The sequence below is a fragment of the Schistocerca cancellata genome, chromosome 3 (assembly GCF_023864275.1).
Source record: "Schistocerca cancellata isolate TAMUIC-IGC-003103 chromosome 3, iqSchCanc2.1, whole genome shotgun sequence".
Taxonomy (NCBI): domain Eukaryota; kingdom Metazoa; phylum Arthropoda; class Insecta; order Orthoptera; family Acrididae; genus Schistocerca; species Schistocerca cancellata.
Window position 1 is genome coordinate 263,884,651 of NC_064628.1, and position 25,136 is coordinate 263,909,786.

General features: G+C 48.6%; 33 non-coding genes across 33 annotated transcripts; all 33 read right to left on the reverse strand.

Annotated features, from left to right (window-relative positions):
• Positions 1 to 310: 310 nt before the first annotated feature.
• Positions 311 to 392, reverse strand: Trnas-uga (transfer RNA serine (anticodon UGA)). Its single transcript has one exon. It is a non-coding gene; the product is annotated as a tRNA-Ser (tRNA).
• Positions 393 to 1,093: 701 nt separating this feature from the next.
• On the reverse strand, positions 1,094 to 1,175 carry Trnas-cga (transfer RNA serine (anticodon CGA)). Its single transcript has one exon. It is a non-coding gene; the product is annotated as a tRNA-Ser (tRNA).
• Positions 1,176 to 1,313: 138 nt separating this feature from the next.
• Positions 1,314 to 1,386, reverse strand: Trnak-uuu (transfer RNA lysine (anticodon UUU)). The gene has a single exon. It is a non-coding gene; the product is annotated as a tRNA-Lys (tRNA).
• A 539-nt stretch (positions 1,387 to 1,925) lies between these two features.
• Trnaf-gaa (transfer RNA phenylalanine (anticodon GAA)) lies at positions 1,926 to 1,998 on the reverse strand. The gene has a single exon. It is a non-coding gene; the product is annotated as a tRNA-Phe (tRNA).
• A 611-nt stretch (positions 1,999 to 2,609) lies between these two features.
• Trnas-uga (transfer RNA serine (anticodon UGA)) lies at positions 2,610 to 2,691 on the reverse strand. Its single transcript has one exon. It is a non-coding gene; the product is annotated as a tRNA-Ser (tRNA).
• A 701-nt stretch (positions 2,692 to 3,392) lies between these two features.
• On the reverse strand, positions 3,393 to 3,474 carry Trnas-cga (transfer RNA serine (anticodon CGA)). Its single transcript has one exon. It is a non-coding gene; the product is annotated as a tRNA-Ser (tRNA).
• Positions 3,475 to 3,612: 138 nt separating this feature from the next.
• On the reverse strand, positions 3,613 to 3,685 carry Trnak-uuu (transfer RNA lysine (anticodon UUU)). Its single transcript has one exon. It is a non-coding gene; the product is annotated as a tRNA-Lys (tRNA).
• A 539-nt stretch (positions 3,686 to 4,224) lies between these two features.
• Positions 4,225 to 4,297, reverse strand: Trnaf-gaa (transfer RNA phenylalanine (anticodon GAA)). The gene has a single exon. It is a non-coding gene; the product is annotated as a tRNA-Phe (tRNA).
• Positions 4,298 to 11,126: 6,829 nt separating this feature from the next.
• On the reverse strand, positions 11,127 to 11,208 carry Trnas-cga (transfer RNA serine (anticodon CGA)). Its single transcript has one exon. It is a non-coding gene; the product is annotated as a tRNA-Ser (tRNA).
• Positions 11,209 to 11,346: 138 nt separating this feature from the next.
• On the reverse strand, positions 11,347 to 11,419 carry Trnak-uuu (transfer RNA lysine (anticodon UUU)). Its single transcript has one exon. It is a non-coding gene; the product is annotated as a tRNA-Lys (tRNA).
• A 539-nt stretch (positions 11,420 to 11,958) lies between these two features.
• Trnaf-gaa (transfer RNA phenylalanine (anticodon GAA)) lies at positions 11,959 to 12,031 on the reverse strand. Its single transcript has one exon. It is a non-coding gene; the product is annotated as a tRNA-Phe (tRNA).
• Positions 12,032 to 12,642: 611 nt separating this feature from the next.
• Positions 12,643 to 12,724, reverse strand: Trnas-uga (transfer RNA serine (anticodon UGA)). The gene has a single exon. It is a non-coding gene; the product is annotated as a tRNA-Ser (tRNA).
• A 701-nt stretch (positions 12,725 to 13,425) lies between these two features.
• Positions 13,426 to 13,507, reverse strand: Trnas-cga (transfer RNA serine (anticodon CGA)). Its single transcript has one exon. It is a non-coding gene; the product is annotated as a tRNA-Ser (tRNA).
• Positions 13,508 to 13,645: 138 nt separating this feature from the next.
• Trnak-uuu (transfer RNA lysine (anticodon UUU)) lies at positions 13,646 to 13,718 on the reverse strand. The gene has a single exon. It is a non-coding gene; the product is annotated as a tRNA-Lys (tRNA).
• A 539-nt stretch (positions 13,719 to 14,257) lies between these two features.
• Trnaf-gaa (transfer RNA phenylalanine (anticodon GAA)) lies at positions 14,258 to 14,330 on the reverse strand. The gene has a single exon. It is a non-coding gene; the product is annotated as a tRNA-Phe (tRNA).
• A 611-nt stretch (positions 14,331 to 14,941) lies between these two features.
• Positions 14,942 to 15,023, reverse strand: Trnas-uga (transfer RNA serine (anticodon UGA)). The gene has a single exon. It is a non-coding gene; the product is annotated as a tRNA-Ser (tRNA).
• Positions 15,024 to 15,725: 702 nt separating this feature from the next.
• Trnas-cga (transfer RNA serine (anticodon CGA)) lies at positions 15,726 to 15,807 on the reverse strand. The gene has a single exon. It is a non-coding gene; the product is annotated as a tRNA-Ser (tRNA).
• Positions 15,808 to 15,945: 138 nt separating this feature from the next.
• Positions 15,946 to 16,018, reverse strand: Trnak-uuu (transfer RNA lysine (anticodon UUU)). Its single transcript has one exon. It is a non-coding gene; the product is annotated as a tRNA-Lys (tRNA).
• A 539-nt stretch (positions 16,019 to 16,557) lies between these two features.
• Positions 16,558 to 16,630, reverse strand: Trnaf-gaa (transfer RNA phenylalanine (anticodon GAA)). Its single transcript has one exon. It is a non-coding gene; the product is annotated as a tRNA-Phe (tRNA).
• Positions 16,631 to 17,241: 611 nt separating this feature from the next.
• Trnas-uga (transfer RNA serine (anticodon UGA)) lies at positions 17,242 to 17,323 on the reverse strand. The gene has a single exon. It is a non-coding gene; the product is annotated as a tRNA-Ser (tRNA).
• A 703-nt stretch (positions 17,324 to 18,026) lies between these two features.
• Positions 18,027 to 18,108, reverse strand: Trnas-cga (transfer RNA serine (anticodon CGA)). Its single transcript has one exon. It is a non-coding gene; the product is annotated as a tRNA-Ser (tRNA).
• Positions 18,109 to 18,246: 138 nt separating this feature from the next.
• Positions 18,247 to 18,319, reverse strand: Trnak-uuu (transfer RNA lysine (anticodon UUU)). The gene has a single exon. It is a non-coding gene; the product is annotated as a tRNA-Lys (tRNA).
• A 539-nt stretch (positions 18,320 to 18,858) lies between these two features.
• On the reverse strand, positions 18,859 to 18,931 carry Trnaf-gaa (transfer RNA phenylalanine (anticodon GAA)). Its single transcript has one exon. It is a non-coding gene; the product is annotated as a tRNA-Phe (tRNA).
• Positions 18,932 to 19,542: 611 nt separating this feature from the next.
• Positions 19,543 to 19,624, reverse strand: Trnas-uga (transfer RNA serine (anticodon UGA)). The gene has a single exon. It is a non-coding gene; the product is annotated as a tRNA-Ser (tRNA).
• Positions 19,625 to 20,324: 700 nt separating this feature from the next.
• Positions 20,325 to 20,406, reverse strand: Trnas-cga (transfer RNA serine (anticodon CGA)). The gene has a single exon. It is a non-coding gene; the product is annotated as a tRNA-Ser (tRNA).
• A 138-nt stretch (positions 20,407 to 20,544) lies between these two features.
• Positions 20,545 to 20,617, reverse strand: Trnak-uuu (transfer RNA lysine (anticodon UUU)). Its single transcript has one exon. It is a non-coding gene; the product is annotated as a tRNA-Lys (tRNA).
• Positions 20,618 to 21,156: 539 nt separating this feature from the next.
• Positions 21,157 to 21,229, reverse strand: Trnaf-gaa (transfer RNA phenylalanine (anticodon GAA)). The gene has a single exon. It is a non-coding gene; the product is annotated as a tRNA-Phe (tRNA).
• Positions 21,230 to 21,840: 611 nt separating this feature from the next.
• Positions 21,841 to 21,922, reverse strand: Trnas-uga (transfer RNA serine (anticodon UGA)). The gene has a single exon. It is a non-coding gene; the product is annotated as a tRNA-Ser (tRNA).
• A 701-nt stretch (positions 21,923 to 22,623) lies between these two features.
• Trnas-cga (transfer RNA serine (anticodon CGA)) lies at positions 22,624 to 22,705 on the reverse strand. The gene has a single exon. It is a non-coding gene; the product is annotated as a tRNA-Ser (tRNA).
• A 138-nt stretch (positions 22,706 to 22,843) lies between these two features.
• Positions 22,844 to 22,916, reverse strand: Trnak-uuu (transfer RNA lysine (anticodon UUU)). Its single transcript has one exon. It is a non-coding gene; the product is annotated as a tRNA-Lys (tRNA).
• Positions 22,917 to 23,455: 539 nt separating this feature from the next.
• Trnaf-gaa (transfer RNA phenylalanine (anticodon GAA)) lies at positions 23,456 to 23,528 on the reverse strand. Its single transcript has one exon. It is a non-coding gene; the product is annotated as a tRNA-Phe (tRNA).
• Positions 23,529 to 24,139: 611 nt separating this feature from the next.
• Positions 24,140 to 24,221, reverse strand: Trnas-uga (transfer RNA serine (anticodon UGA)). The gene has a single exon. It is a non-coding gene; the product is annotated as a tRNA-Ser (tRNA).
• A 701-nt stretch (positions 24,222 to 24,922) lies between these two features.
• On the reverse strand, positions 24,923 to 25,004 carry Trnas-cga (transfer RNA serine (anticodon CGA)). Its single transcript has one exon. It is a non-coding gene; the product is annotated as a tRNA-Ser (tRNA).
• Positions 25,005 to 25,136: the final 132 nt, after the last annotated feature.

Below are 25,136 nucleotides of genomic sequence, written 5' to 3' on the forward strand. Positions count from 1 at the left end.
ACCATATGAGAGGCAGTATCTAGCAGATACACACGGTAAAACATTCGACTTGCGTTAGCTCATAAATTGCTACACGTCATCGTCTGCAAGCTAAAATGGACACATCTGCACTGCCCAGTGAGGCGACACTTGTACTAACACCTGGTGGACGGCTGTGAGACTAGGAGATGAGCTGCGGCTTCTGGGGGCGACTGTAACGCTGCGCCCTCGATCAAATAACACTGCACATTGCTGGTGACCCACGTGTTTAGTAGTGACGCAACTGCTAGGATGCACCTCAACGTCCGCCTTTTGAGAGCGAGAAAATTTTCGCAATCGGCAGGACTCGAACCTACGCTCCCAGAGGGAATCTGATTTCAAGTCAGACGCCTTAACCACTCGGCCACGACTGCCGGTGGCGGAAGCGACTCCCGACAAGTGAAGCCGCCATCTTTAGAAGCAATCTGATGGCAGAAAACGGCGTGGCCTCACTCTTTGCTGTAGGGTTTCCATTAGCCGTTACGAAAGTGTACTAATTTTCGCCCAGACAGGGACTTGAGCCCAGGACCCTTTGGTTGAAAACCTAACGCTCTACCGACTCAGCTATGCGGGCCCACGCACGAGCATTATCGTACAGCTGCGTGGTGTGCGAGTGTTTCGCATGTCGTAATTACTGACTTATGGCTCCAATGGCGACTTCACCGACTTCCCACTGACGTACCGCTGACGCTAGTTTTCTGTCGTCTTAAAACGATGGACATACCTCCAAGCAGCTGCGAGATCTTAAGAAAAGAAAAAGAAACGCTGCACCACTGCTTTTGCCGCACTCGAATGATTGAAATTGCGATTCTTAAAAAGAAAATGAAATGTCCGCTCTGTCCAACACTTTCGAGCACATCTGTGTGCTCACCATCTCAGCGACGGCTTTCTGCAGTCCCAGCGTCAGTGCGAGGTGAACCGAAAGGCACAGTAAGTAGCTGTCGTCGCGAAAACTCAGTATTCTTAAAACGTAAATTTTCGTCTTGTTGAGAATGGCATCACTGGTTGCACCCGCATTCGCCCACGCATGTAACATGTGTGCGAAAACGTTTGCTCCTCTTTACGCAAAATCGCACGCAGCCGGTAGGATTCGAACCTACGCTCCCAGAGGGAATCTGATTTCGAGTCAGACGCCTTAACCACTCGGCCACGACTGCCGTTAGCGCGGTGTTCTCTCGACACATGCAACTGCTACCGTTTAAAACACTGTGGTGTCAGAAAACGGCGTAGCTGCATTATTTTCCGTAGCGTTTCCACCGCTACCAGACGAATCGCTACCAAAGTATTAAAATTTCCGCCCGGACAGGGACTTGAACCCTGGACCCTTAGGTTAAAAGCCTAATGCTCTACCGACTGAGCTATCCGGGCTCACACAAGGCTGCAAAACCTCCCACGATGCACAACTATACATTGACTCATGTCCTTTACTGTTGTGCAATCGCTGCATGGGGCCGTTACTAATAAAACGTCGCCTAAATGCTGTCTACAAACTTATCGCGCTAAGCCCGTAACACACTATCGAAGACTGCTGACACACGATGCAACAACAAATTGTACCAGTTGTTACGTCTCATACGTTGGAGCAGAGAATTTACGTGTTTTGTCGACACTCACTGGGCAATTGGAAAATTCACAAGCATTTCGAATGCAATGTTTCCCACGCTTTCGCTCATTTCACGGTTCCGTTGAAGACGTTCTTCACCACCTGACACAGAAAAAGGAATGCAGTCGGTAGGATATTTTTAATTCTTTTGCTTCTAAGGGAGTTAGTTGTCTAGTAAGTTCTTCTTATGGCATGCAATAGACAACCAGAACAGCTACAGGAGAGGGTCAGTTTTGTTGTCAGCGGTAGTTGCATTATCACAAACGCAGAGTAATTCCATTGGCGTCGCATGAAAACGAATACCTGCCGAAACCCGGGATCGAACCAGGGACCTTTAGATCTTCAGTCTAACGCTCTCCCAACTGAGCTATTTCGGCTGACGTCGAAGGTTGCCATTTGCATGTGTTCGTTAATTTGTGCCTCGTTGCCAATTTCACAGTCACCTTCGTCTGATAAGACATAGGGACGCTGAAGGGCGAGCAGCCGATGCAGTGAAGTTCCACACACATTTCTTCAGCTTCCGTCATCGTAACAAGCAAACATGTCGACTCGATTCGTGTGATATTGAATTCGCTGACTTGACGTGACGCCACGCTGACGCTAGAAAACACGTGCTATATCGATGCCAGGGGCAACTCGTGTGCAGAGAACGAGACACAAGAAGGAGTGAGCCTCTCCACCATATGAGAGGCAGTATCTAGCAGATACACACGGTAAAACATTCGACTTGCGTTAGCTCATAAATTGCTACACGTCATCGTCTGCAAGCTAAAATGGACACATCTGCACTGCCCAGTGAGGCGACACTTGTACTAACACCTGGTGGACGGCTGTGAGACTAGGAGATGAGCTGCGGCTTCTGGGGGCGACTGTAACGCTGCGCCCTCGATCAAATAACACTGCACATTGCTGGTGACCCACGTGTTTAGTAGTGACGCAACTGCTAGGATGCAGCTCAACGTCCGCCTTTTGAGAGCGAGAAAATTTTCGCAGTCGGCAGGACTCGAACCTACGCTCCCAGAGTGAATCTGATTTCAAGTCAGACGCCTTAACCACTCGGCCACGACTGCCGGTGGCGGAAGCGACTCCCGACAAGTGAAGCCGCCATCTTTAGAAGCAATCTGATGGCAGAAAACGGCGTGGCCTCACTCTTTGCTGTAGGGTTTCCATTAGCCGTTACGAAAGTGTACTAATTTTCGCCCAGACAGGGACTTGAGCCCAGGACCCTTTGGTTGAAAACCTAGCGCTCTACCGACTCAGCTATGCGGGCCCACGCACGAGCATTATCGTACAGCTGCGTGGTGTGCGAGTGTTTCGCATGTCGTAATTACTGACTTATGGCTCCAATGGCGACTTCACCGACTTCCCACTGACGTACCGCTGACGCTAGTTTTCTGTCGTCTTAAAACGATGGACATACCTCCAAGCAGCTGCGAGATCTTAAGAAAAGAAAAAAAAACGCTGCACCACTGCTTTTGCCGCACTCGAATGATTGAAATTGCGATTCTTAAAAAGAAAATGAAATGTCCGCTCTGTCCAACACTTTCGAGCACATCTGTGTACTCACCATCTCAGCGACGGCTTTCTGCAGTCCCAGCGTCAGTGCGAGGTGAACCGAAAGGCACAGTAAGTAGCTGTCGTCGCGAAAACTCAGTATTCTTAAAACGTAAATTTTCGTCTTGTTGAGAATGGCATCACTGGTTGCACCCGCATTCGCCCACGCATGTAACATGTGTGCGAAAACGTTTGCTCCTCTTTACGCAAAATCGCACGCAGCCGGTAGGATTCGAACCTACGCTCCCAGAGGGAATCTGATTTCGAGTCAGACGCCTTAACCACTCGGCCACGACTGCCGTTAGCGCGGTGTTCTCTCGACACATGCAACTGCTACCGTTTAAAACACTGTGGTGTCAGAAAACGGCGTAGCTGCATTATTTTCCGTAGCGTTTCCACCGCTACCAGACGAATCGCTACCAAAGTATTAAAATTTCCGCCCGGACAGGGATTTGAACCCTGGACCCTTAGGTTAAAAGCCTAATGCTCTACCGACTGAGCTATCCGGGCTCACACAAGGCTGCAAAACCTCCCACGATGCACAACTATACATTGACTCATGTCCTTTACTGTTGTGCAATCACTGCATGGGGCCGTTACTAATAAAACGTCGCCTAAATGCTGTCTACAAACTTATCGCGCTAAGCCCGTAACACACTATCGAAGACTGCTGACACACGATGCAACAACAAATTGTACCAGTTGTTACGTCTCATACGTTGGAGCAGAGAATTTACGTGTTTTGTCGACACTCACTGGGCAATTGGAAAATTCACAAGCATTTCGAATGCAATGTTTCCCACGCTTTCGCTCATTTCACGGTTCCGTTGAAGACGTTCTTCACCACCTGACACAGAAAAAGGAATGCAGTCGGTAGGATATTTTTAATTCTTTTGCTTCTAAGGGAGTTAGTTGTCTAGTAAGTTCTTCTTATGGCATGCAATAGACAACCAGAACAGCTACAGGAGAGGGTCAGTTTTGTTGTCAGCGGTAGTTGCATTATCACAAACGCAGAGTAATTCCATTGGCGTCGCATGAAAACGAATACCTGCCGAAACCCGGGATCGAACCAGGGACCTTTAGATCTTCAGTCTAACGCTCTCCCAACTGAGCTATTTCGGCTGACGTCGAAGGTTGCCATTTGCATGTGTTCGTTAATTTGTGCCTCGTTGCCAATTTCACAGTCACCTTCGTCTGATAAGACATAGGGACGCTGAAGGGCGAGCAGCCGATGCAGTGAAGTTCCACACACATTTCTTCAGCTTCCGTCATCGTAACAAGCAAACATGTCGACTCGATTCGTGTGATATTGAATTCGCTGACTTGACGTGACGCCACGCTGACGCTAGAAAACACGTGCTATATCGATGCCAGGGGCAACTCGTGTGCAGAGAACGAGACACAAGAAGGAGTGAGCCTCTCCACCATATGAGAGGCAGTATCTAGCAGATACACACGGTAAAACATTCGACTTGCGTTAGCTCATAAATTGCTACACGTCATCGTCTGCAAGCTAAAATGGACACATCTGCACTGCCCAGTGAGGCGACACTTGTACTAACACCTGGTGGACGGCTGTGAGACTAGGAGATGAGCTGCGGCTTCTGGGGGCGACTGTAACGCTGCGCCCTCGATCAAATAACACTGCACATTGCTGGTGACCCACGTGCTTAGTAGTGACGCAACTGCTAGGATGCAGCTCAACGTCCGCCTTTTGAGAGCGAGAAAATTTTCGCAGTCGGCAGGACTCGAACCTACGCTCCCAGAGGGAATCTGATTTCAAGGCAGACGCCTTAACCACTTTTTTTTTTTTTTTTTTTTTTCTTTTTTTTTCTTCTCTCTTATTTTTTTTTATTCTTTATTTTTCTCTAGGGCGCCGTAGCGCAATATAAGAAATGAAATGTCTTCTTGGGGCCTTTTTTTTATTTGATTTTTTTTATTTGATTTTTTTTATTTTTTTATTTATTTTTTTTTTATTTTTATTTATTTATTTATTTTTTGGTCCAAATAGTAAACAGAAATTTTTGTGGTGCACAAAGGACTATCACTTCATAGGTGAAGGTAAGTTGCTCCGCTGCTCTGCGAGAGAAAGGAAATGTGAAAACGAAAATGGGAAAGAAAAAATGCCTTCTGTATTAGTGAGCATCTGAATAATATCGTATATTGCCGACAAGTACTGAAGTCCCAGGAAACAAATGGGATTCATACATACAGGTCACTGGCAAACTCTGCGATCCGGAATATTGTATTTGAAGCATTGAGCCGTTAATTATGATGTTCAGCATATTTTCAAATATCCTCCTGTAGTCACAATGTTGTCTCATTTTAAAGTGTTCAATTTCTATGTAAGAATAATAGTCGAGGAAAGTAGCATGCCTATTCTGCATAATAAACGATGCTGTGTGGCCCATGATCCACGTTGCAGCGTTGTTTTTGGCTCGTGGATATCTCAGTTTTTGTGGCTGAAAGATCTCTAAAGGATCTACACCACAGGGTGTCGTACGGTCTATCACCGACAATCGTTGACGAAGAAATGTAGTAATTTCAGCTGCATGTCCGCACGTGAACCTATGAAGAAGCGTATCGACCCTTCCGCATGCGTCACAGTTGGGCGTTGGATGAAGGCCAATTTTATGTAGCTTTTCATTCGTTGCTACTTTATCGTTGACTGTTAGATACCAGTCGGCTATGACGCGTGACGGTAACACGTCGCTGTGCACATTCCGCCATACTATACTCCAATGTGTATGTGGATGTTTTTCTTCGAGACGATTCCTGTGGTTTGTTGTCGTGAGAAGGCCATAAAGCTTCCTGTTCGTCAGGCTTCCGTTATCGACGATGTTGTGTCGAATGTAGCTCATTTCCATGTAGTACAGTCGCACATGTCGGTAACAAAGTGGAATGCCGGCGATATTAACGGGTGGGTCAAGGCTATGAGGCTTCCACCGCTGAATGAGGTTTGTGATGATACTGGTCCTCCGGGTACGGAAATCCTTCCTGATGCGATTTAGGAGCAGGGTGACACATTTTTTGTGTACTTTAATGAGGTTAAGGCCACCTTTGAACGAAGGTAAGGTTAAGGTATCGAATTGAACTTTGAAAATGTGCCCCCTAAAAAGAAACCAACATAACGCTTGTTGTATACTCTTGGCTAGATGGTCGGAGATTGGAAGAATTTGCGCCAAATAAGTCATCTTGCTCGTGATGGCGATCTCGATGGTCTTAACTTTCTGTAGTATGTTCAAGTCACGGTCGGAGTGAAGTATCAAAGCAGCACGTAATTTATTAAGCATGTGTGACCAGTTCTTCGTCAGGAACTTGTCTGGTTTGGCCTCAAAGGTAACACCGAGGGTTGTGTGAGAATCCTTGACCTTGCACCAGGTAACATGGGATATGTCTCCGATACCGCCACCGATCTGCAAAGCTGTGGTTTTAGTTCTGTTGAGTATGGCACCTGAAAGAAACGTGAATGTTTGTAAAAGAGTTTCCGCTGACAGAAGTTGTTGCGATGATGACACAGTTACGCATATATCGTCAGCATACGCAATGCATGGGATAGTGACAGACTCGACGCTAAGTCCGATCCCGCTATGCGCCAAGTTGTTCAGTAGCGGCTCCACTGCAATGGCGTACAAAATCATTGACAGAGGGCATCCTTGGCGGACGGATTGCTCAATGGAAACTTCTTTTGTAAAATGGCCATTAATGAGAATCCGTGAGGAGGCGTTTGTAGTAAGTTTGCGAATTAATTCTATGATATGAAGTCCAAATCCTAGTTTCTTCATGCTTTTAAAGAGGAAGTCATGACGTACACGGTCATAAGCCTTCTCAAAATCTAGAAAGATCAGAGCGCCCTGTCCTTTGGTTACAGCATACGAACAGATGATGTCCCTCAAATCGCAGGCTGCTGAAATTGCACTTCGGCCTTGCACTGCACTGTACTGGTAACTGCCCAAAACCTTGTGCATAACGGTTTGCATCCTTAGCTTAATCGATCTGGTGATGATTTTGAAATCGGCATTCAGGAGTGTGATGGGTCGCATGTTTTCGACCTTCCTGCTGTTCCCTTTTTTCGGTAAGGGCAGGATGATACCTTCCGTAAATGCCTTGGGGATAACTTCCAGGTGCCAGAGTCCATTCGCTATCTGGAGGAATGTCGGACCGAGGAGGTTCCAGTAACGCTGGTAAAACTCAGCGCTGAGACCGTCGGGTCCTGGTGACTTCCCTTTCTTTGCACTGTGGACCGCCAGTCGGATTTCGTCCTCTGTGAAAAGAGATTCCAGATTTTCATTATCCTGTTGTGACAAGCGACAGTTCAACGCCCTAAGAAAATCGTCGCACGAGTTTTCATCAACGGCTTGCTTCTTGTAAAGGTGACTATAATAGTCGTAGACGTGCGAGATGATGTCACGTTGCTTCGTGATGGCATTCTCAGCGTCATCAACGACGGCTTCAATCAACATGGCTTTACACCGTTTCGTCGTTCTCAGGATGTGGTACAGAGAGGCCCGTTCTTCGGCGGCAACGTCCTTAGGGTGGGCTCGCACGATGATGCCTTGCATTCGTTGGCGTTGTATCGCCGTGATTTTCGCTTTATATCGTTTGATCTTTATGTCGATATCGCGAGAAGGATTGGTAGCGCGACTGTACAGTTCTCTCAAACAGCGATAATAAAACTCAATAGTCTGTTTCTGCCAAAAGCTTTTTTGTCGGGCGTAACTCATGAGGGTGAGGCGTAATTTAGGCTTAGCACACTGAGTCCACCACTGGAGAGCGCTATCGTAACGACGACGTTGCCGCTGGAGCTGTTGCCACGTTATGTTCACCTCCTCTTCAAGTTGGGCATCCTGCAGAAGGCTGACATTCAATTTCCAGTAGCCTTTCCCGCGGTATATTTGCTGGCGGTGTAGGTTAAGGTAACACTGATACGCACAATGGTCGGAGATGTTGACAGGAGCTATGTCACAGTTCACAGAGTGTCGCTGGAGGGCCTCGGACACATAGATCCTATCCAGCCGACTGGCAGAATGACTGGTTACGTAGGTGTACGCTACCCGTTCACCGTGCAGTTGGTGCCATGTATCGTGAAGACGCATGCCATGAATTAAATGTTCAAGTTCGATACATCTGTTCGTGTTAGGAGGTTGGTCTCTATCGTTGAGCACACAATTGAAGTCACCACCGAGGATGAGATGTGCACGATAAGCGCTAAGAAGAATGGGAACCTCGTTTTTATAAAATGTTGAGCGATCTCTCTTATGAGTGCTACCTGAGGGGGCGTACACGTTAACAATCTGCACACCATTCACTCGAAGAGAAATGCCACGACCACTAGGCAGTCGCTGCACATCCGTAAAAGGTATACCGTCGCGCAGAAGTATGGCAGTGCCTACAGCATCCTGGAGATTGATGTTATCAATGAGAACGTAACCGGGCACTTCTAAGACTGTGACTACCTCCTGTAGGAGGGCAATGTCAACGCTGGTACCATACAAGAAATCAGTTAGCGAACGGAGTTTCACCGCACTTTGAATTCTATTGACGTTAAGTGTGGTAACGTTGTAGGTTTGGCTATCGCACATGATGGTTCAGAGGACAATGAGCTCTGTGTTGGATCGTCCTTCTCGACGGCTGTGAATCAAACTCGTTGGGAACGTCTGGAGTACGAAACGAAATGTCAAAACCAATAACGGGTCAGAGAGTGGAAATGTCGCAGCGCGATGGTCATGCGCGAGAGCAGCTACTGCTGCATCTCCTCGTCCTGCCGCCACCACGGCTCATTGCTGTCGGGGTGCTGCGCGGTGCGCGCGCCGCCCTGCCCGCCACCGCCGGCTGAGTCTGTCAGCTTGGTCGCGTCCGCCTGGCCACCACGCGGGGCGGCGACTGACGTCAGCGAGTGCCTGCGGGAGCGCTGCTGCAGCTGCTCGCTACTCTGTTCGCTCTTCCTCTTAGCCGTTACAGTGCTCTGTTCCCTCTCAGCACTCAGTATTGCCTTCAGGTGTTTTGTTTGTTCTCGAATGCGTTCTTGCCTCGCTGTGTCCTCGCAGCGCACGGAGCAAGAAGATTGAGGTTCAGACTCGCTGCCACTTCCTGACACGTGTACGGGTCGCAAATCATCCGACTTTTCCTCTTTGCTACTATTCCCTTTGCTTCTCCTTCGACGGCCTTTCTTCGATTCTGCTGCAGTCTCTACCGATAGGGGTGGCTCAGGCAAACTGATCTGCACCCGCTCCTGTATCTCAGACGGCTTAGTTTCAGAGGTGGCTGGGGCATCGTTGGTATCCAGCGGTAACTGCCCCGGTGAGGATGACGGTGCCGGATCGACATCCGTCCTACCGCGAATGTCTTTGGCACTGCATTCCACCTGAACTGGCATCTCCGCATCGCTAACACGTTCCGGCTGCCGAGGTGGTGGTACCGTCCCCGCGACTACCTCACTCAATAGCGGAACAAGCTTTTCACTAGCGTCTGCAGGATGTTCCCGTGGAAGTTGAAATGGACGTCGACGTGTACAGTTCATCCGCAGATGTTCCGTTGAATGGCAGATGGAACAGGTAGGGGGTTGTCCAATGTAAGTTACCTGTGCACGACAGCCGCCAATGGCAACATACGAAGGTATATGCTTTTTTAAGTCGACACGTACACTTCGCACCCCGCTGTTAACTTGGTAGCGATATGCACTCGACCATTTTTCATTGGTAACTGACAAAACAGCGCCGTACAGTGACAGAGAGCGTGCAATCAGATCAGTAGGGCACTCGGGTGGCACGTTAAATACCCTGACGGTTCTCACTCCGTATCCCGAAGGCACGATTTGGACGTTACTAATACTGCCATCATTATGACGAAATGGTCTCACACCAGCATGCTCCTCAACGAATTTCTCATAAGTGTCACTCGAAATAAATTTGATAAATAACGAGTACTGCACAAAGTCCAACTGGAACGTGTCGACTATATCTTCCGGCAATTTCAGATCCTCAAAAATCCACTCATGGATTTCAAAAGCCGTCGGTCGCAAGGCAGCACGATCGAAAACACATTGAACGCTGTTCGCTCTGTTAATTGTCGACATCTTACTTACAACAGTGGTACAGAAACAAACGTTAACAGCGCTCGCACACGCTGCTCAGCTCTCCACCGCAGCACTGCTCGCGACGTAAACACTGGCCCGCGCTACCGCCCGTCACCGCGCGATGTGCACTGGCCGAGTGCCTGAGCACGACTGTGCTCCACTCGGCCACGACTGCCGGTGGCGGAAGCGACTCCCGACAAGTGAAGCCGCCATCTTTAGAAGCAATCTGATGGCAGAAAACGGCGTGGCCTCACTCTTTGCTGTAGGGTTTCCATTAGCCGTTACGAAAGTGTACTAATTTTCGCCCAGACAGGGACTTGAGCCCAGGACCCTTTGGTTGAAAACCTAACGCTCTACCGACTCAGCTATGCGGGCCCACGCACGAGCATTATCGTACAGCTGCGTGGTGTGCGAGTGTTTCGCATGTCGTAATTACTGACTTATGGCTCCAATGGCGACTTCACCGACTTCCCACTGACGTACCGCTGACGCTAGTTTTCTGTCGTCTTAAAACGATGGACATACCTCCAAGCAGCTGCGAGATCTTAAGAAAAGAAAAAAAAACGCTGCACCACTGCTTTTGCCGCACTCGAATGATTGAAATTGCGATTCTTAAAAAGAAAATGAAATGTCCGCTCTGTCCAACACTTTCGAGCACATCTGTGTACTCACCATCTCAGCGACGGCTTTCTGCAGTCCCAGCGTCAGTGCGAGGTGAACCGAAAGGCACAGTAAGTAGCTGTCGTCGCGAAAACTCAGTATTCTTAAAACGTAAATTTTCGTGTTGTTGAGAATGGCATCACTGGTTGCACCCGCATTCGCCCACGCATGTAACATGTGTGCGAAAACGTTTGCTCCTCTTTACGCAAAATCGCACGCAGCCGGTAGGATTCGAACCTACGCTCCCAGAGGGAATCTGATTTCGAGTCAGACGCCTTAACCACTCGGCCACGACTGCCGTTAGCGCGGTGTTCTCTCGACACATGCAACTGCTACCGTTTAAAACACTGTGGTGTCAGAAAACGGCGTAGCTGCATTATTTTCCGTAGCGTTTCCACCGCTACCAGACGAATCGCTACCAAAGTATTAAAATTTCCGCCCGGACAGGGACTTGAACCCTGGACCCTTAGGTTAAAAGCCTAATGCTCTACCGACTGAGCTATCCGGGCTCACACAAGGCTGCAAAACCTCCCACGATGCACAACTATACATTGACTCATGTCCTTTACTGTTGTGCAATCGCTGCATGGGGCCGTTACTAATAAAACGTCGCCTAAATGCTGTCTACAAACTTATCGCGCTAAGCCCGTAACACACTATCGAAGACTGCTGACACACGATGCAACAACAAATTGTACCAGTTGTTACGTCTCATACGTTGGAGCAGAGAATTTACGTGTTTTGTCGACACTCACTGGGCAATTGGAAAATTCACAAGCATTTCGAATGCAATGTTTCCCACGCTTTCGCTCATTTCACGGTTCCGTTGAAGACGTTCTTCACCACCTGACACAGAAAAAGGAATGCAGTCGGTAGGATATTTTTAATTCTTTTGCTTCTAAGGGAGTTAGTTGTCTAGTAAGTTCTTCTTATGGCATGCAATAGACAACCAGAACAGCTACAGGAGAGGGTCAGTTTTGTTGTCAGCGGTAGTTGCATTATCACAAACGCAGAGTAATTCCATTGGCGTCGCATGAAAACGAATACCTGCCGAAACCCGGGATCGAACCAGGGACCTTTAGATCTTCAGTCTAACGCTCTCCCAACTGAGCTATTTCGGCTGACGTCGAAGGTTGCCATTTGCATGTGTTCGTTAATTTGTGCCTCGTTGCCAATTTCACAGTCACCTTCGTCTGATAAGACATAGGGACGCTGAAGGGCGAGCAGCCGATGCAGTGAAGTTCCACACACATTTCTTCAGCTTCCGTCATCGTAACAAGCAAACATGTCGACTCGATTCGTGTGATATTGAATTCGCTGACTTGACGTGACGCCACGCTGACGCTAGAAAACACGTGCTATATCGATGCCAGGGGCAACTCGTGTGCAGAGAACGAGACACAAGAAGGAGTGAGCCTCTCCACCATATGAGAGGCAGTATCTAGCAGATACACACGGTAAAACATTCGACTTGCGTTAGCTCATAAATTGCTACACGTCATCGTCTGCAAGCTAAAATGGACACATCTGCACTGCCCAGTGAGGCGACACTTGTACTAACACCTGGTGGACGGCTGTGAGACTAGGAGATGAGCTGCGGCTTCTGGGGGCGACTGAAACGCTGCGCCCTCGATCAAATAACACTGCACATTGCTGGTGACCCACGTGTTTAGTAGTGACGCAACTGCTAGGATGCAGCTCAACGTCCGCCTTTTGAGAGCGAGAAAATTTTCGCAGTCGGCAGGACTCGAACCTACGCTCCCAGAGGGAATCTGATTTCAAGTCAGACGCCTTAACCACTCGGCCACAACTGCCGGTGGCTGAAGCGACTCCCGACAAGTGAAACCGCCATCTTTAGAAGCAATCTGATGGCAGAAAACGGCGTGGCCTCACTCTTTGCTGTAGGGTTTCCATTAGCCGTTACGAAAGTGTACTAATTTTCGCCCAGACAGGGACTTGAGCCCAGGACCCTTTGGTTGAAAACCTAACGCTCTACCGACTCAGCTATGCGGGCCCACGCACGAGCATTATCGTACAGCTGCGTGGTGTGCGAGTGTTTCGCATGTCGTAATTACTGACTTATGGCTCCAATGGCGACTTCACCGACTTCCCACTGACGTACCGCTGACGCTAGTTTTCTGTCGTCTTAAAACGATGGACATACCTCCAAGCAGCTGCGAGATCTTAAGAAAAGAAAAAAAAACGCTGCACCACTGCTTTTGCCGCACTCGAATGATTGAAATTGCGATTCTTAAAAAGAAAATGAAATGTCCGCTCTGTCCAACACTTTCGAGCACATCTGTGTACTCACCATCTCAGCGACGGCTTTCTGCAGTCCCAGCGTCAGTGCGAGGTGAACCGAAAGGCACAGTAAGTAGCTGTCGTCGCGAAAACTCAGTATTCTTAAAACGTAAATTTTCGTCTTGTTGAGAATGGCATCACTGGTTGCACCCGCATTCGCCCACGCATGTAACATGTGTGCGAAAACGTTTGCTCCTCTTTACGCAAAATCGCACGCAGCCGGTAGGATTCGAACCTACGCTCCCAGAGGGAATCTGATTTCGAGTCAGACGCCTTAACCACTCGGCCACGACTGCCGTTAGCGCGGTGTTCTCTCGACACATGCAACTGCTACCGTTTAAAACACTGTGGTGTCAGAAAACGGCGTAGCTGCATTATTTTCCGTAGCGTTTCCACCGCTACCAGACGAATCGCTACCAAAGTATTAAAATTTCCGCCCGGACAGGGACTTGAACCCTGGACCCTTAGGTTAAAAGCCTAATGCTCTACCGACTGAGCTATCCGGGCTCACACAAGGCTGCAAAACCTCCCACGATGCACAACTATACATTGACTCATGTCCTTTACTGTTGTGCAATCGCTGCATGGGGCCGTTACTAATAAAACGTCGCCTAAATGCTGTCTACAAACTTATCGCGCTAAGCCCGTAACACACTATCGAAGACTGCTGACACACGATGCAACAACAAATTGTACCAGTTGTTACGTCTCATACGTTGGAGCAGAGAATTTACGTGTTTTGTCGACACTCACTGGGCAATTGGAAAATTCACAAGCATTTCGAATGCAATGTTTCCCACGCTTTCGCTCATTTCACGGTTCCGTTGAAGACGTTCTTCACCACCTGACACAGAAAAAGGAATGCAGTCGGTAGGATATTTTTAATTCTTTTGCTTCTAAGGGAGTTAGTTGTCTAGTAAGTTCTTCTTATGGCATGCAATAGACAACCAGAACAGCTACAGGAGAGGGTCAGTTTTGTTGTCAGCGGTAGTTGCATTATCACAAACGCAGAGTAATTCCATTGGCGTCGCATGAAAACGAATACCTGCCGAAACCCGGGATCGAACCAGGGACCTTTAGATCTTCAGTCTAACGCTCTCCCAACTGAGCTATTTCGGCTGACGTCGAAGGTTGCCATTTGCATGTGTTCGTTAATTTGTGCCTCGTTGCCAATTTCACAGTCACCTTCGTCTGATAAGACATAGGGACGCTGAAGGGCGAGCAGCCGATGCAGTGAAGTTCCACACACATTTCTTCAGCTTCCGTCATCGTAACAAGCAAACATGTCGACTCGATTCGTGTGATATTGAATTCGCTGACTTGACGTGACGCCACGCTGACGCTAGAAAACACGTGCTATATCGATGCCAGGGGCAACTCGTGTGCAGAGAACGAGACACAAGAAGGAGTGAGCCTCTCCACCATATGAGAGGCAGTATCTAGCAGATACACACGGTAAAACATTCGACTTGCGTTAGCTCATAAATTGCTACACGTCATCGTCTGCAAGCTAAAATGGACACATCTGCACTGCCCAGTGAGGCGACACTTGTACTAACACCTGGTGGACGGCTGTGAGACTAGGAGATGAGCTGCGGCTTCTGGGGGCGACTGAAACGCTGCGCCCTCGATCAAATAACACTGCACATTGCTGGTGACCCACGTGTTTAGTAGTGACGCAACTGCTAGGATGCAGCTCAACGTCCGCCTTTTGAGAGCGAGAAAATTTTCGCAGTCGGCAGGACTCGAACCTACGCTCCCAGAGGGAATCTGATTTCAAGTCAGACGCCTTAACCACTCGGCCACAACTGCCGGTGGCTGAAGCGACTCCCGACAAGTGAAACCGCCATCTTTAGAAGCAATCTGATGGCAGAAAACGGCGTGGCCTCACTCTTTGCTGTAGGGTTTCCATTAGCCGTTACGAAAGTGTACTAATTTTCGCCCAGACAGGGACTTGAGCCCAGGACCCTTTGGTTGAAAACCTAACGCTCTACCGACTCAGCTATGCGGGCCCACGCACGAGCATTATCGTACAGCTGCGTGGTGTGCGAGTGTTTCGCATGTCGTAATTACTGACTTATGGCTCCAATGGCGACTTCACCGACTTCCCACTGACGTACCGCTGACGATAGTTTTCTGTCGTCTTAAAACGATGGACATACCTCCAAGCAGCTGCGAGATCTTAAGAAAAGAAAAAAAAAACGCTGCACCACTGCTTTTGCCGCACTCGAATGATTGAAATTGCGATTCTTAAAAAGAAAATGAAATGTCCGCTCTGTCCAACACTTTCGAGCACATCTGTGTACTCACCATCTCAGCGACGGCTTTCTGCAGTCCCAGCGTCAGTGCGAGGTGAACCGAAAGGCACAGTAAGTAGCTGTCGTCGCGAAAACTCAGTATTCTTAAAACGTAAATTTTCGTCTTGTTGAGAATGGCATCACTGGTTGCACCCGCATTCGCCCACGCATGTCACATGTGTGCGAAAACGTTTGCTCCTCTTTACGCAAAATCGCACGCAGCCGGTAGGATTCGAACCTACGCTCCCAGAGAGAATCTGATTTCGAGTCAGACGCCTTAACCACTCGGCCACGACTGCCGTTAGCGCGGTGTTCTCTCGACACATGCAACTGCTACCGTTTAAAACACTGTGGTGTCAGAAAACGGCGTAGCTGCATTATTTTCCGTAGCGTTTCCACCGCTACCAGACGAATCGCTACCAAAGTATTAAAATTTCCGCCCGGACAGGGACTTGAACCCTGGACCCTTAGGTTAAAAGCCTAATGCTCTACCGACTGAGCTATCCGGGCTCACACAAGGCTGCAAAACCTCCCACGATGCACAACTATACATTGACTCATGTCCTTTACTGTTGTGCAATCGCTGCATGGGGCTGTTACTAATAAAACGTCGCCTAAATGCTGTCTACAAACTTATCGCGCTAAGCCCGTAACACACTATCGAAGACTGCTGACACACGATGCAACAACAAATTGTACCAGTTGTTACGTCTCATACGTTGGAGCAGAGAATTTACGTGTTTTGTCGACACTCACTGGGCAATTGGAAAATTCACAAGCATTTCGAATGCAATGTTTCCCACGCTTTCGCTCATTTCACGGTTCCGTTGAAGACGTTCTTCACCACCTGACACAGAAAAAGGAATGCAGTCGGTAGGATATTTTTAATTCTTTTGCTTCTAAGGGAGTTAGTTGTCTAGTAAGTTCTTCTTATGGCATGCAATAGACAACCAGAACAGCTACAGGAGAGGGTCAGTTTTGTTGTCAGCGGTAGTTGCATTATCACAAACGCAGAGTAATTCCATTGGCGTCGCATGAAAACGAATACCTGCCGAAACCCGGGATCGAACCAGGGACCTTTAGATCTTCAGTCTAACGCTCTCCCAACTGAGCTATTTCGGCTGACGTCGAAGGTTGCCATTTGCATGTGTTCGTTAATTTGTGCCTCGTTGCCAATTTCACAGTCACCTTCGTCTGATAAGACATAGGGACGCTGAAGGGCGAGCAGCCGATGCAGTGAAGTTCCACACACATTTCTTCAGCTTCCGTCATCGTAACAAGCAAACATGTCGACTCGATTCGTGTGATATTGAATTCGCTGACTTGACGTGACGCCACGCTGACGCTAGAAAACACGTGCTATATCGATGCCAGGGGCAACTCGTGTGCAGAGAACGAGACACAAGAAGGAGTGAGCCTCTCCACCATATGAGAGGCAGTATCTAGCAGATACACACGGTAAAACATTCGACTTGCGTTAGCTCATAAATTGCTACACGTCATCGTCTGCAAGCTAAAATGGACACATCTGCACTGCCCAGTGAGGCGACACTTGTACTAACACCTGGTGGACGGCTGTGAGACTAGGAGATGAGCTGCGGCTTCTGGGGGCGACTGTAACGCTGCGCCCTCGATCAAATAACACTGCACATTGCTGGTGACCCACGTGTTTAGTAGTGACGCAACTGCTAGGATGCAGCTCAACGTCCGCCTTTTGAGAGCGAGAAAATTTTCGCAGTCGGCAGGACTCGAACCTACGCTCCCAGAGGGAATCTGATTTCAAGTCAGACGCCTTAACCACTCGGCCACAACTGCCGGTGGCTAAAGCGACTCCCGACAAGTGAAACCGCCATCTTTAGAAGCAATCTGATGGCAGAAAACGGCGTGGCCTCAGTCTTTGCTGTAGGGTTTCCATTAGCCGTTACGAAAGTGTACTAATTTTCGCCCAGACAGGGACTTGAGCCCAGGACCCTTTGGTTGAAAACCTAACGCTCTACCGACTCAGCTATGCGGGCCCACGCACGAGCATTATCGTACAGCTGCGTGGTGTGCGAGTGTTTCGCATGTCGTAATTACTGACTTATGGCTCCAATGGCGACTTCACCGACTTCCCACTGACGTGCCGCTGACGCTAGTTTTCTGTCGTCTTAAAACGATGGACATACCTCCAAGCAGCTGCGAGATCTTAAGAAAAGAAAAAAAAAAACGCTGCACCACTGCTTTTGCCGCACTCGAATGATTGAAATTGCGATTCTTAAAAAGAAAATGAAATGTCCGCTCTGTCCAACACTTTCGAGCACATCTGTGTACTCACCATCTCAGCGACGGCTTTCTGCAGTCCCAGCGTCAGTGCGAGGTGAACCGAAAGGCACAGTAAGTAGCTGTCGTCGCGAAAACTCAGTATTCTTAAAACGTAAATTTTCGTCTTGTTGAGAATGGCATCACTGGTTGCACCCGCATTCGCCCACGCATGTAACATGTGTGCGAAAACGTTTGCTCCTCTTTACGCAAAATCGCACGCAGCCGGTAGGATTCGAACCTACGCTCCCAGAGGGAATCTGATTTCGAGTCAGACGCCTTAACCACTCGGCCACGACTGCCGTTGGCGCGGTGTTCTCTCGACACATGCAACTGCTACCGTTTAAAACACTGTGGTGTCAGAAAACGGCGTAGCTGCATTATTTTCCGTAGCGTTTCCACCGCTACCAGACGAATCGCTACCAAAGTATTAAAATTTCCGCCCGGACAGGGACTTGAACCCTGGACCCTTAGGTTAAAAGCCTAATGCTCTACCGACTGAGCTATCCGGGCTCACACAAGGCTGCAAAACCTCCCACGATGCACAACTATACATTGACTCATGTCCTTTACTGTTGTGCAATCGCTGCATGGGGCCGTTACTAATAAAACGTCGCCTAAATGCTGTCTACAAACTTATCGCGCTAAGCCCGTAACACACTATCGAAGACTGCTGACACACGATGCAACAACAAATTGTACCAGTTGTTACGTCTCATACGTTGGAGCAGAGAATTTACGTGTTTTGTCGACACTCACTGGGCAATTGGAAAATTCACAAGCATTTCGAATGCAATGTTTCCCACGCTTTCGCTCATTTCACGGTTCCGTTGAAGACGTTCTTCACCACCTGACACAGAAAAAGGAATGCAGTCGGTAGGATATTTTTAATTCTTTTGCTTCTAAGGGAGTTAGTTGTCTAGTAAGTTCTTCTTATGGCATGCAATAGACAACCAGAACAGCTACAGGAGAGGGTCAGTTTTGTTGTCAGCGGTAGTTGCATTATCACAAACGCAGAGTAATTCCATTGGCGTCGCATGAAAACGAATACCTGCCGAAACCCGGGATCGAACCAGGGACCTTTAGATCTTCAGTCTAACGCTCTCCCAACTGAGCTATTTCGGCTGACGTCGAAGGTTGCCATTTGCATGTGTTCGTTAATTTGTGCCTCGTTGCCAATTTCACAGTCACCTTCGTCTGATAAGACATAGGGACGCTGAAGGGCGAGCAGCCGATGCAGTGAAGTTCCACACACATTTCTTCAGCTTCCGTCATCGTAACAAGCAAACATGTCGACTCGATTCGTGTGATATTGAATTCGCTGACTTGACGTGACGCCACGCTGACGCTAGAAAACACGTGCTATATCGATGCCAGGGGCAACTCGTGTGCAGAGAATGAGACACAAGAAGGAGTGAGCCTCTCCACCATATGAGAGGCAGTATCTAGCAGATACACACGGTAAAACATTCGACTTGCGTTAGCTCATAAATTGCTACACGTCATCGTCTGCAAGCTAAAATGGACACATCTGCACTGCCCAGTGAGGCGACACTTGTACTAACACCTGGTGGACGGCTGTGAGACTAGGAGATGAGCTGCGGCTTCTGGGGGCGACTGTAACGCTGCGCCCTCGATCAAATAACACTGCACATTGCTGGTGACCCACGTGTTTAGTAGTGACGCAACTGCTAGGATGCAGCTCAACGTCCGCCTTTTGAGAGCGAGAAAATTTTCGCAGTCGGCAGGACTCGAACCTACGCTCCCAGAGGGAATCTGATTTCAAGTCAGACGCCTTAACCACTCGGCCACAACTGCCGGTGGCTGAAGCGACTCCCGACAAGTGAAACCGCCATCTTTAGAAGCAATCTGATGGCAGAAAACGGCGTGGCCTCACTCTTTGCTGTAGGGTTTCCATTAGCCGTTACGAAAGTGTACTAATTTTCGCCCAGACAGGGACTTGAGCCCAGGACCCTTTGGTTGAAAACCTAACGCTCTACCGACTCAGCTATGCGGGCCCACGCACGAGCATTATCGTACAGCTGCGTGGTGTGCGAGTGTTTCGCATGTCGTAATTACTGACTTATGGCTCCAATGGCGACTTCACCGACTTCCCACTGACGTACCGCTGACGCTAGTTTTCTGTCGTCTTAAAACGATGGACATACCTCCAAGCAGCTGCGAGATCTTAAGAAAAGAAAAAAAACGCTGCACCACTGCTTTTGCCGCACTCGAATGATTGAAATTGCGATTCTTAAAAAGAAAATGAAATGTCCGCTCTGTCCAACACTTTCGAGCACATCTGTGTACTCACCATCTCAGCGACGGCTTTCTGCAGTCCCAGCGTCAGTGCGAGGTGAACCGAAAGGCACAGTAAGTAGCTGTCGTCGCGAAAACTCAGTATTCTTAAAACGTAAATTTTCGTGTTGTTGAGAATGGCATCACTGGTTGCACCCGCATTCGCCCACGCATGTAACATGTGTGCGAAAACGTTTGCTCCTCTTTACGCAAAATCGCACGCAGCCGGTAGGATTCGAACCTACGCTCCCAGAGGGAATCTGATTTCGAGTCAGACGCCTTAACCACTCGGCCACGACTGCCGTTAGCGCGGTGTTCTCTCGACACATGCAACTGCTACCGTTTAAAACACTGTGGTGTCAGAAAACGGCGTAGCTGCATTATTTTCCGTAGCGTTTCCACCGCTACCAGACGAATCGCTACCAAAGTATTAAAATTTCCGCCCGGACAGGGACTTGAACCCTGGACCCTTAGGTTAAAAGCCTAATGCTCTACCGACTGAGCTATCCGGGCTCACACAAGGCTGCAAAACCTCCCACGATGCACAACTATACATTGACTCATGTCCTTTACTGTTGTGCAATCGCTGCATGGGGCCGTTACTAATAAAACGTCGCCTAAATGCTGTCTACAAACTTATCGCGCTAAGCCCGTAACACACTATCGAAGACTGCTGACACACGATGCAACAACAAATTGTACCAGTTGTTACGTCTCATACGTTGGAGCAGAGAATTTACGTGTTTTGTCGACACTCACTGGGCAATTGGAAAATTCACAAGCATTTCGAATGCAATGTTTCCCACGCTTTCGCTCATTTCACGGTTCCGTTGAAGACGTTCTTCACCACCTGACACAGAAAAAGGAATGCAGTCGGTAGGATATTTTTAATTCTTTTGCTTCTAAGGGAGTTAGTTGTCTAGTAAGTTCTTCTTATGGCATGCAATAGACAACCAGAACAGCTACAGGAGAGGGTCAGTTTTGTTGTCAGCGGTAGTTGCATTATCACAAACGCAGAGTAATTCCATTGGCGTCGCATGAAAACGAATACCTGCCGAAACCCGGGATCGAACCAGGGACCTTTAGATCTTCAGTCTAACGCTCTCCCAACTGAGCTATTTCGGCTGACGTCGAAGGTTGCCATTTGCATGTGTTCGTTAATTTGTGCCTCGTTGCCAATTTCACAGTCACCTTCGTCTGATAAGACATAGGGACGCTGAAGGGCGAGCAGCCGATGCAGTGAAGTTCCACACACATTTCTTCAGCTTCCGTCATCGTAACAAGCAAACATGTCGACTCGATTCGTGTGATATTGAATTCGCTGACTTGACGTGACGCCACGCTGACGCTAGAAAACACGTGCTATATCGATGCCAGGGGCAACTCGTGTGCAGAGAACGAGACACAAGAAGGAGTGAGCCTCTCCACCATATGAGAGGCAGTATCTAGCAGATACACACGGTAAAACATTCGACTTGCGTTAGCTCATAAATTGCTACACGTCATCGTCTGCAAGCTAAAATGGACACATCTGCACTGCCCAGTGAGGCGACACTTGTACTAACACCTGGTGGACGGCTGTGAGACTAGGAGATGAGCTGCGGCTTCTGGGGGCGACTGTAACGCTGCGCCCTCGATCAAATAACACTGCACATTGCTGGTGACCCACGTGTTTAGTAGTGACGCAACTGCTAGGATGCAGCTCAACGTCCGCCTTTTGAGAGCGAGAAAATTTTCGCAGTCAGCAGGACTCGAACCTACGCTCCCAGAGGGAATCTGATTTCAAGTCAGACGCCTTAACCACTCGGCCACAACTGCCGGTGGCTGAAGCGACTCCCGACAAGTGAAACCGCCATCTTTAGAAGCAATCTGATGGCAGAAAACGGCGTGGCCTCACTCTTTGCTGTAGGGTTTCCATTAGCCGTTACGAAAGTGTACTAATTTTCGCCCAGACAGGGACTTGAGCCCAGGACCCTTTGGTTGAAAACCTAACGCTCTACCGACTCAGCTATGCGGGCCCACGCACGAGCATTATCGTACAGCTGCGTGGTGTGCGAGTGTTTCGCATGTCGTAATTACTGACTTATGGCTCCAATGGCGACTTCACCGACTTCCCACTGACGTACCGCTGACGCTAGTTTTCTGTCGTCTTAAAACGATGGACATACCTCCAAGCAGCTGCGAGATCTTAAGAAAAGAAAAAAAAACGCTGCACCACTGCTTTTGCCGCACTCGAATGATTGAAATTGCGATTCTTAAAAAGAAAATGAAATGTCCGCTCTGTCCAACACTTTCGAGCACATCTGTGTACTCACCATCTCAGCGACGGCTTTCTGCAGTCCCAGCGTCAGTGCGAGGTGAACCGAAAGGCACAGTAAGTAGCTGTCGACGCGAAAACTCAGTATTCTTAAAACGTAAATTTTCGTCTTGTTGAGAATGGCATCACTGGTTGCACCCGCATTCGCCCACGCATGTAACATGTGTGCGAAAACGTTTGCTCCTCTTTACGCAAAATCGCACGCAGCCGGTAGGATTCGAACCTACGCTCCCAGAGGGAATCTGATTTCGAGTCAGACGCCTTAACCACTCGGCCACGACTGCCGTTAGCGCGGTGTTCTCTCGACACATGCAACTGCTACCGTTTAAAACACTGTGGTGTCAGAAAACGGCGTAGCTGCATTATTTTCCGTAGCGTTTCCACCGCTACCAGACGAATCGCTACCAAAGTATTAAAATTTCCGCCCGGACAGGGACTTGAACCCTGGACCCTTAGGTTAAAAGCCTAATGCTCTACCGACTGAGCTATCCGGGCTCACACAAGGCTGCAAAACCTCCCACGATGCACAACTATACATTGACTCATGTCCTTTACTGTTGTGCAATCGCTGCATGGGGCCGTTACTAATAAAACGTCGCCTAAATGCTGTCTACAAACTTATCGCGCTAAGCCCGTAACACACTATCGAAGACTGCTGACACACGATGCAACAACAAATTGTACCAGTTGTTACGTCTCATACGTTGGAGCAGAGAATTTACGTGTTTTGTCGACACTCACTGGGCAATTGGAAAATTCACAAGCATTTCGAATGCAATGTTTCCCACGCTTTCGCTCATTTCACGGTTCCGTTGAAGACGTTCTTCACCACCTGACACAGAAAAAGGAATGCAGTCGGTAGGATATTTTTAATTCTTTTGCTTCTAAGGGAGTTAGTTGTCTAGTAAGTTCTTCTTATGGCATGCAATAGACAACCAGAACAGCTACAGGAGAGGGTCAGTTTTGTTGTCAGCGGTAGTTGCATTATCACAAACGCAGAGTAATTCCATTGGCGTCGCATGAAAACGAATACCTGCCGAAACCCGGGATCGAACCAGGGACCTTTAGATCTTCAGTCTAACGCTCTCCCAACTGAGCTATTTCGGCTGACGTCGAAGGTTGCCATTTGCATGTGTTCGTTAATTTGTGCCTCGTTGCCAATTTCACAGTCACCTTCGTCTGATAAGACATAGGGACGCTGAAGGGCGAGCAGCCGATGCAGTGAAGTTCCACACACATTTCTTCAGCTTCCGTCATCGTAACAAGCAAACATGTCGACTCGATTCGTGTGATATTGAATTCGCTGACTTGACGTGACGCCACGCTGACGCTAGAAAACACGTGCTATATCGATGCCAGGGGCAACTCGTGTGCAGAGAACGAGACACAAGAAGGAGTGAGCCTCTCCACCATATGAGAGGCAGTATCTAGCAGATACACACGGTAAAACATTCGACTTGCGTTAGCTCATAAATTGCTACACGTCATCGTCTGCAAGCTAAAATGGACACATCTGCACTGCCCAGTGAGGCGACACTTGTACTAACACCTGGTGGACGGCTGTGAGACTAGGAGATGAGCTGCGGCTTCTGGGGGCGACTGAAACGCTGCGCCCTCGATCAAATAACACTGCACATTGCTGGTGACCCACGTGTTTAGTAGTGACGCAACTGCTAGGATGCAGCTCAACGTCCGCCTTTTGAGAGCGAGAAAATTTTCGCAGTCGGCAGGACTCGAACCTACGCTCCCAGAGGGAATCTGATTTCAAGTCAGACGCCTTAACCACTCGGCCACAACTGCCGGTGGCTGAAGCGACTCCCGACAAGTGAAACCGACATCTTTAGAAGCAATCTGATGGCAGAAAACGGCGTGGCCTCACTCTTTGCTGTAGGGTTTCCATTAGCCGTTACGAAAGTGTACTAATTTTCGCCCAGACAGGGACTTGAGCCCAGGACCCTTTGGTTGAAAACCTAACGCTCTACCGACTCAGCTATGCGGGCCCACGCACGAGCATTATCGTACAGCTGCGTGGTGTGCGAGTGTTTCGCATGTCGTAATTACTGACTTATGGCTCCAATGGCGACTTCACCGACTTCCCACTGACGTACCGCTGACGCTAGTTTTCTGTCGTCTTAAAACGATGGACATACCTCCAAGCAGCTGCGAGATCTTAAGAAAAGAAAAAAAAACGCTGCACCACTGCTTTTGCCGCACTCGAATGATTGAAATTGCGATTCTTAAAAAGAAAATGAAATGTCCGCTCTGTCCAACACTTTCGAGCACATCTGTGTACTCACCATCTCAGCGACGGCTTTCTGCAGTCCCAGCGTCAGTGCGAGGTGAACCGAAAGGCACAGTAAGTAGCTGTCGACGCGAAAACTCAGTATTCTTAAAACGTAAATTTTCGTCTTGTTGAGAATGGCATCACTGGTTGCACCCGCATTCGCCCACGCATGTAACATGTGTGCGAAAACGTTTGCTCCTCTTTACGCAAAATCGCACGCAGCCGGTAGGATTCGAACCTACGCTCCCAGAGGGAATCTGATTTCGAGTCAGACGCCTTAACCACTCGGCCACGACTGCCGTTAGCGCGGTGTTCTCTCGACACATGCAACTGCTACCGTTTAAAACACTGTGGTGTCAGAAAACGGCGTAGCTGCATTATTTTCCGTAGCGTTTCCACCGCTACCAGACGAATCGCTACCAAAGTATTAA